This window comes from Varanus komodoensis, unplaced genomic scaffold (assembly GCF_004798865.1).
Source record: "Varanus komodoensis strain SLA01 unplaced genomic scaffold, ASM479886v1 scaffold29_3, whole genome shotgun sequence".
NCBI classification, from domain to species: Eukaryota; Metazoa; Chordata; class Lepidosauria; order Squamata; family Varanidae; genus Varanus; species Varanus komodoensis.
The window spans coordinates 252,335-261,699 of NW_025335760.1; positions in this window are offsets into that span (position 1 = coordinate 252,335).

Below are 9,365 nucleotides of genomic sequence, written 5' to 3' on the forward strand. Positions count from 1 at the left end.
CCCCCCCCCCCCCCGTCAGCTCGTTCTGTTATGCAGCCCATCCCTCCTGGAGGGGGGCAGATGAGGAGAGCCAGGAAGAGACGTGAGATCAGGAGATAAATAACTTAATTAAAGTCTGGCTCCTTAATTGATGCAAAGCCACTTCCCTCCCTCTGCAGGTGCTTCTCTCCTCTACCTGCCACTTCCCAGGTGGGCTTGGATCCGCACGGTGCTGGCAGGGGTTGGCACTCCTCCCCTGCTGAGAATTGAGGCTGGGGTCTTCCCCGGGCCACACGCTCCCACTTCCCAGAGGTTCGCTTTTTCATGGAACCCCGGAAGCTCCTGTCATTTCTAATTAACCATGGGGAAACTCCCATCCCTTTTAATTAACCGCTGCAGCTTCCATCGTCCCTTAATTTTTTAAGGAGGAGGGGGTGGGGTTCGTAGTCTCCCCAGAACTCATCTCTGCTCTCCTGGGAGTTCCCGCTGAGGTTCTTTGGAGACGAACGCACGAGCGAGCCAGCGAGCAAGGGGCTCCGTGTGTTTGAGCCTCCAGGACTTTCCGAATAGGTTCAGGGGTCAGTCCTGGAGATGGATGAAAAGCGTTCTTCCTTCCTTCACACACGCGCCTCTGTGTGGTTCAGCTGCCACGCGGCCCCGGCACTCCAGACGTTGCTCCCGGCTTTCCGCCAAAATCGGCTTTCTCACACCTTCCACTCCCTGGCTCAGGGGTGGTCCTCCGGAGGATCAGGGCCTACGGGGGTGGTCCGGGGGGTGGAGGGAACATCTGGCAAGATCCAGGCTTCCCACTCCCAGTTTGGGGGCTGCCTCATGTCAGGCGTGGCCCCCAGGCCCAGTTTCCCAAATTCCCAGCAAAGGAAGCCAGAAGAAGCGGGGCGTGTGCTGACTAGCCTGGGAGCCCCCGCGCTGTGGTGTCCGGGGGGGGGGGGGTGGTCCTGGTGAAGATGTTGAAGACAACTTGACTCAGAGCTGGGTCAGCTCCTTGGGTTGCCCCTGCACCTTTTTTTTTTTTTTTTTTTTTTTAGAAAAATCACCCAAGGAGCTTGTGGCACCTCACAGCAGTCTTCCCCCGCCTGGCAGCTGGGGATGCTGGGAGCCCAGCCGGGAAGGCTGCCTGTTTGTGCTGGTAGAGGCTCTTATGGAGCGCAACCTGCTTTTCTGGATGCACAACCAGCCTGCAGAGCTCGCCCCAAAGAAGCGGCCGCGGTCCACGGAGGGGGCTGGCTGTTCAGGTGCCACAGGATTCTGGCTGAGGCGCTGTTGCAACAGCGCTGCTTCCCCGCTGGAAGGGACGGGCGAGTGCGAATGCTGGCGGATTTCCGAAAGCCAAAGCCGCACGCACGGGCCAGAGCTGATGCCGTCCGGGCAGCCATTACCCGCTTTCATTGCATTGATTTGCATGTGGAAACAGACATGCATCGTAGCAACGCATTCCTTTGAAATGCTATCGCTGCCTCTACAAACAGTGGCCCCCGTTGGTTCGCTGCCTGCACCATTCCCGACGCTTAGCCCCGAGATAGCCGGGCCTGGTCCGTGGCTGCAGCCCAGTGAGCGCAAGAGGCTGTGGGAGGAAACATCCACAGGGCACCGGGCTGTCAACCCCTTCAGCAGGTCGGGATGAAGGAGCTGCACCCCGTGCCAAAAGAAACATGCCTTACCGGGCATCGGCTTCCCAGAAAAACATCAGGTCCGCTGGCATGGACTGGAGGGCGGAAGGGCTTGGCTTCCTGTGTTGCTGTGTAAATCTGCCCTTCGTTCCCAATCATGAGGACTAGAATCTTCTGTTATTTTTAGGGGGATGGGACAAGGGGTGTGTGTGGAGTTGGGCCCCTGGAATGCTGGGCTCCAGGGTTTGCTTCTTCCTCCTCCAACCTCCCTTTCATGTGCCTCAGCGGCTACTTCTCTGAAATGGGTACAGCTGTTTGCCACCGGATCCCTGCTTTCCAGCCCCACAAGCCAAATCCCTGTTGAGAAGGCCATGCTTGCGTTGGTTTGTTTGTTTATCTAAAACTTTTTTAGACCATCCATGCCTGCGGTCTTGGGACAGTTTAACAATAAGACAAAATAGAATAAAACACAGCATCCTAGTCAACAATGTAACCGATGAACAATAAAACCAATTGAATCTTAAAACATTGGGAAAATAAAAAGGTTTTAGCCTGGCGCCGAAAAGAATAAAGTGACGGTGCCGGGCAAACCTCTCTTGGGGGTGAATTCCACCATCGGGGTGCCACCGCAGAGAAGGCCCTTCTCCGGATAGTCACCCTCCTAATCTCCTTCAAGGAGGGTTCCCAGAGAAGGGCCCCTGCCCCAGGTCTTAGGGGGTGGGCAGACACATGGGGAGGGAGATGCTCCTTCAGGTACGCAGGCCCTAAGCCGTACTCGGCCTCTGGGGAATGCGGCATGCCCACCCGCGTGAGAACGCTCCTCTCCTGTAACCCGTTGCCTCATTCCTTCTAGCGCTCCTATTCGCTGGTTCTGGAGGCCTGGGACGCGGCCAACCTCTCAGACATTGCCAGCCCAGGTGAGAAGGCCCCCCCGGCCCCCCGGCCGGAGCCGCGGTGCTGGGCGAGGCTGGGCAGGGCACCAAGCCTGTGCCGGGCTCCCGAGGATGCGGATGGTGCCGTGCTCAGGGCCAAAGGCCGCCTTGCCCCAGCCTGCCTCTCCCCCCACTGCCAACCCCGCCCCCCCAGCAAAAGCGTGGTGTGGCTGGAGCGCTCCTCCGGCAGTTGGGCCACCAGCCCCCGGGGACCGGCTGGGGATGGCTGGACGGGGAGCTGCCCCTCCTGCTCCGGCAGGGGGCAGAACGGCTGCGTGTGTGTCGCCACCCCACCCCACGCCTTCTGCCCTTGCACGCCGCCAGCCCGGCGCCCCCCCTCCGTTCTCTGCCCGCCGCCACCCTGTGGAGCAGGGGAAGGAGGCGCTCCTCCCCGGGACCTCTGGCCCGCCTGACGTTCGCGCCCTCCCTGCAGGGGCTGGCCAGCTGGTGGAGCGGCTCACGCGATCGGGGATGCTGAACCCCGGCGACGGCTGGCAGCACGTGCGGCACCAGGGCCGGGCCGCCTCGCTGGACTACCGGGTGCGCGTGCGCTGCCAGGAGCGCTACTTCGGCCCAGCCTGCAACCGCCTGTGCCGGCCCCGTGACGATTTCTTCGGGCACCACGACTGCGACGCCGCGGGGAACAAGGTCTGTCTGGACGGCTGGACGGGAGACGAGTGCACGCGGGGTATGTTCCGGGACATGCCGCCGAGGTGGGGAGGGACGGCGCTGGGTGTCTCGGTGCTCCCCCTGTGGCTCTGGCGGCTGGGAACTGAGGATGGCACCCTCTTCCCCCCCACGGAAGCCTCGCTCTGCCGGCTTCCCTCTCGCCAGCCCTGCTTTCCTCCAGCTCCTCTGAAAATGGGAACCTTGCGGCCTCCCAGCCCAGTGCAAAGCTGGGACGTAACCCAAGCTGGCCGTGCCCCAATCCCCCTCCCATAATGCTTCCCGGCCGGTGCGCCATCCTGGAACCGACTCCCCAGTTTCACTGCCTCCTTCCAGTCTCCACTCAGCACCCCGAGCCACCTTCTCAGAAAGCCCTTGGCCGCTCCCCTCGGGGGCACCGCCGAACGCCCTTCCAGGACCGTGCGTTCTGCCCCTCCTGCCCCCGGCCCCCTTCCTTCCCCTCCTCCCAGTGCGCCTCCCCACGCATGTGGGCGATTCTAAACCCCTCCGGCCATGTGCAGTGCCGTCCCAACGGCTGTCCGCCCGCCCACATGGGCCACGATGGCACATGCAGCAGCCGGATTCCCTGGCGGCCGCCCCAGAACAGACGCCAGGCGGGACGCTGCAGCTCGGCTTTTCTCGGTTTCTTGCAGCGATCTGTCGCCCGGGATGCCATGAAACGCACGGGTTTTGCGAGGAACCCGGTGAGTGCAGGTAAGAACAGGCGGGGAGACGCTGCCATCACTTCTGGCATCCCGTCCGTCCATCCGTCCGTCCGTCCGAGGCCAAAGCAGACACGGCCGGAGCTGCTGTGGGTGCCCCTCTGTCCGAGGAAGTGCCTTGGCTTGCTGCCGCTTGCTCACCCGCTGCCGGGGAAGGCGGAGCACAGCACGGGCTGGAGCAGAGGGGGCGCCAGCCCGGGGCTCACGGCTCCTGCTCCCGCGCCCCTCAAGCGCTCTTCCCCCTCCTGCCCAGGTGCCATTACGGCTGGACGGGCCCCTTCTGCGACAGGTGCATCCTCTTCCCAGGCTGCGTCCACGGGAGCTGCACGGAGCCCTGGAAGTGCGACTGCGACACCGGCTGGGGCGGCCTCTTGTGCGACAAGGGTGAGTCGCTGCCCCGCTCGGAGGCCGCAGCTCCGCGTAGCGGGCAGCCTGGAGGCCAGGTCCAGCGGCCGGGCACCGAGGTTCTGGGGGGTGGGCGAGTGCCCGCGGAGGTCACAGCCACAGCGGAGCCGTCCGGTGCGCTGCTCCGAAAGCGGCGAGAAGCCCGGGCCGGGGCCACTGAGCCTCAGTCAGCGAGGCGAGACTGGAAAGGAGGTGCTGGAGGGGAGGGCAGGGTTGTTTCGGCACGGGGAGACCTGGCCGCCTGTTGCCACCAGGACCCAGCCCTGCCGAGGGCTCGGCTGCAGCCCGTCGGAGCTCCGGGCAGAGCTGCCCTCTCACTTTGAGCCGGCTTGGGGAGAGGTGGCTTTGCGCTCTGAGGAACTGGCCGCTCTGGAGCCTCTCCCAGGCTGCCGCTCCGAGGCAGAAGCTTGCCATGGAAGCCTTGCGAGTGTCCCCTGGGCAGGGGCGTAAGTAGGACTCTAGTGGGTGGCCAGATTCTGTCCCGGAGATGGAAGCCTCTGATTAACGTATGAGTAGCTCCGGAGCTGGGGATGGAAGCCCTGATTCTACCTTGCTAAATATCACCAGCAGCAGCCAGTTCAGCAGGTTGCAACGGGAGGAGATGAGCGAACCACTCCGCTAGCCCTGCTGAAACGGCGCCATCTTTTTCCTCTTCCCTCCCCATCCTGATTTTCCTCATGTGTCACGCCTGTTTAGATGGGACTCCTGTAGCCAGGGAGCACCATGGTTTACTTAGGGTATGCGAGCTGCCTGGAAGCCCCGTTGGCCGAGGGGCAAGATCAAGATTGTCCAAGAGCTGCTTTCCCTGGGTCGGGGGCAGGCGGCTGCATGGAAGAGGTGGGGCCACTCTGGGCCACGTGGGGCCTAGAATCGATTTCGCTTTTCTTCTGCCCCAGACCTGAACTACTGCGGGTCACACCGGCCCTGCAAGAACGGCGGCACTTGCGCCAACAAGGAGCCCGACGAGTACGAATGTCTCTGTCCCGAGGGATTTCACGGCCGGAACTGTGAGGCGGGTGAGTAACAGGCTGCGGGCTCCGGAAAGCATCTTCCTCGAAGCGCTGCCGCAGCCCCCTGAGCGTGACCCCCCGGGAATCTTTGCGACCCTGCCGAGCATTTTGTGCCGAGCATTTTGTGGTGTGGTGAAGACCACGGGGCTGGGAGCCGCAGCTGGGCCTCCGAGGGACGTCGGGAATCCCGGTTGCAGCCCTGCGGAGCCCCGACACTCACGGGGCGCCTCCACACCCGTCACGGCCTCACCTGCCCCACGGGAGGGGATCGGGAGATGGCTCCGGGTGTCGCGGACTCCTTGCAGGAAAAAGCTGGGATATAAATAACCCGAACCCTACACGAAACCTTGGAACGTGGTCTCCCAAAGATTCTCTGAATCGGAATTCAATCCGCAGGCCAGCCGAAAGAAGTTCAGAAGTTCCCGAGAGCGAGAGCCAGAGCTGGACGGGCTCAAATCCCTGCTCGGCCAGCAGGTTCCCTCGCCCGGGCACCCCTTCCAGCCCCGCCTGCCACCCGGGGTGGTGTGAGCGCTAGTGAGCACCCCGCCATGCCCAGAGTGCGATTACACGCAGCAAGTGGGTGCCGGCTGGCGTCGCAGCCAGCCACCCGAGGGCTGCCCGGATCGGGCCCCCAGAACTGTGGTGCCACGCTGGTCGGCCGGGGCGCCTGGGGCGGGAGGCCTCCCTCGATGCAAAGGAAGTTCGAATAGCGCGCAGGGGCCAGGAAGCGCCCTGGGTTTCCACGCTTCCTCTCGCAGCAAAGCTTCGGTTTGCAGGGTCGGACGATCGCCCTCAGCCCGTTCTCCTTTCTCTGGAACTGTTTTTTCAGCTGGACGATACGGATCACTGGAAACTGAATAGTTTGTCAGGGGAAGGGAAGTGACCCAGCCTCCCTTCCAGGTGGGGAGGCAGGGGGCACAGATGGGGAGAGGAGAAGGAGGGCGCACCGACCCGAGGAGGGAAGCGGAGTAGAGTGGTTAAAGCAGGAGCTTTGCATCAGGAACGGTGGGGTTCTGAATCTGGCGGTTAAGGGGGGTCACGAATGCCGAGAAGTGTGCACAGGGTCTCTGGAGGACGGCAACATCTCAGGTGCCACCCAGCTGGCCACCTGTGCTGTGCCTGCCGGGGTCACCTTGCCGCAGGGACTGGCAGGTCCGTTGACTTCAGCTGCACTCATTTTCCCAACGTTAGTTTGTCTCAGCCTTTTCCACCTCGGTTTGTGGAACTGGGGTTGAGGGGAGTGTGTGTGCGTGAACATTTGTGTGCGTGTTTCCAAAAATATACACACATTTGTGCACACTTTTCCTGGAGTGTGCTTGTTCGTGAGGATTGCTCCTCTGGTGCTGAATGCTGTGCGAATGTGGAGCACCCACTGAGACTGTAGGACTCCGCCTTCTGTCGGTCCGATGAGGCTAGGCTTGTCAACACGGGCTGGCAGCTGCTGGCCCCAGATGCCAGCCAACAGCTAAAATAGATGCACAGCCAGCTGACCTCCATGTGGGCTAGCAACTTGCGGGACTCATTGGCAGTGCCTTCATGATATTCCTGTGCCCACCTGCTGTTGACACCTTCCAACTGCAGCTCTTCTGCCACTGCCTGTTGCCGAGCTGACCTGTGCTTCTGGGCGTTGCGTCCATGGCGGAACTTGCCTGCAAAGTCCCTCCGGATCCCGGTGTGTCTGTCCCCCGGGATGGAGCGGGGAGTCATGTCAGAATGGTGAGAAAGTGTCCAGCTCGGGGGAACTGCAGGGGAGGGAGAGAAAAGCACGGGGATGCTGGGTCCAGCTGTGACTCCCGAGCCAGCCTCCCCGCATGCGTGGACCTGTGTCATCGCAAGTTTGGGGAGCGGATCGCCATTCCCAAGAGTTCCCCCATTGTAAGTTTGCATGCAGACATGCGCTCGTTTCGAACGCTGTGCTCATTTGGAAACATGCCTAGGAGCGCACCCTTATCCCCCCCCTTCCGCCACCGCTGGACCCTCTGATGATTTTCTGCTGCCCCCTAGAGGTGATCGCCTGCCTCTCGGAGCCCTGCAGTCACGGCGGGAGCTGCAGAGAGCTTGCGGACGGCTTCGCGTGCATCTGCCCTCCGCAGTGGATGGGGAAGACCTGCCAGATCGGTGAGTCGTGTGGCGGGTTGCAAGGCTCGGCCTTCCTGCCTCCCAGCTTCCCTGCACCCCACGGCTCGCCTCTTCCCTGGCCCTCTGTATGAGGGCTTTTCCCTCGGCTGCCAAACTGACTTTCCACCTACTCCCCTAGAAGCTCCCCTGCTTCTCAGCATCCCAGCACTGGCTCCTTCACCTCACAAGTTGGGATGTTTGTGCTCATTCTGTTACCTCACGGGGTTCAGCTAGGGGAGGACGTGTAAGTCAACGGATGGAGGTGCTTAACCTGCGGGGCCTGCAAGGCACCTGAGGCTCTGTGTAAGTCCAGGGTGTTCCTCCGAAACCATGAGGCCTAGAACCTTTGGAAGCGGCATCACCCGGGTTCCCCAGCCTGCTGCCCCAAGCCAGCTCGGATGTATGTTCCGGATCCTCCCTGGCTGTGGCCGCCGTGAGGACCGGGACTCTAGTGTGCCGCCTGCCTTCCGTCTGGCCGCTCGCAGCCTCCAGCAGGACCTGTCTGTGTCCCCAATTCCAGATGTGAACGAGTGCCTGAAGAAGCCCTGCCTCCAAGCCCGGGGCTGCAAGAACCTGATTGGGAGCTACTTCTGTGACTGCCTGGACGGCTGGACGGGCCCCAACTGCAGCCTCAGTGAGGGGGCAGCTGTGCTGGGCGTGGGGGGGGGGAGGGGGGCACGGCCTGCGCCGCGAGCCTCTGCCCAGAGCATCCGTCGACACGCGGCTGAATCGCCACGCGGGGCGTGGTTCTGCAGGGGGACGGCACTGGCGAGGAAAGGGTTAGCCCTCCTCGACGACGGCGCCCCCCCCAACACGCCCCTGCTAACAGCCAGGGCTGGGAAAGGGAGCTCCCATGGGGCGCTGCAGCTGGCTTGGGCTATGGGGCAGAACAGGCACGACGACAGGAAGGGGTGTGAGTGGGAACGCCCCTTCCGAGCTTCCTCGGACGGGGTGGGGTGGGGTGGGGTGGGGGCCGTGCTGCTCACCTGGTCGCCCCAAAGCAGGTGAGGAACGTGGGGAGCCTCCGCTCTGTTCTCCCTGCTCCGGCTGAGCAGCACATGGGGGGAGGCCCCCTCCCTTCAGTCTTTTCTCCTCACCCCCCCATGGCTCAGTGCTAAATGACCTGGCAGTTAATGCTCTCCTTGCACCCTCTCCTCTCCCCCCCCCGCCCCCCCCACAGGAGAGACCGTGTGCCGGAGGCGTTGCCACAATGGCGGGACCTGCCAGGTACATCCGGCCCCGTGTGCTTTTTGCCGTGAGCGGGATTCCCGGGAAAATCGCGGCTCGGAGGGTGCCGCCGTCGGTGTCCGGCCCCAGAGACGGCCCGCTCTGCCCCCTGCCCGGCCTCCCCAATGCGCTTGCGGAGCTCTGGGCCGTGCGCTGCCGCGGCGGCCCGTTTGCGGGCGGGACTGGGCCCACGGGCAGCCTTCCTCGCCGAGCGGGCCGCCGACTCCCAGCGCTGCTGACAGTTGGGCAGCGGGGGTGGGGGGGCCCAAAGCGCCTGCTGGGGACGTGGCCCTTCTGCACAGCCGGGCGCAGTGGTGCCCGGCCCCGCCTCCCGGACTCCTTTCTCCCGACGGTTCCCCACAGGTGAAGGAGGGCAGGCCCCACTGCGTCTGCCAGGCGGGCTACACGGGCCCGGAGTGCGAGACGGAGCTGCGGGCCTGCGGGGGCGCCCCTTGCCTGCACGGCGGACGGTGCCAGGAGGCCGGGAACAAGACCTTCCTCTGCCACTGCCCGCCAGGGCACAGCGGCAGCCGCTGCGAGGTACCTGCCCCTGCTCATGGGGCTTCTGTGGGGCAGACTCAGCAGGTCCCGGCATCCTCGAGAGCCCGCCTCGTTCCCTGGGAGAGCTTGCGGGTTCGGGCTGTGCAGTGAACGAACCTCCCCTCCCCTCCCCTCCCC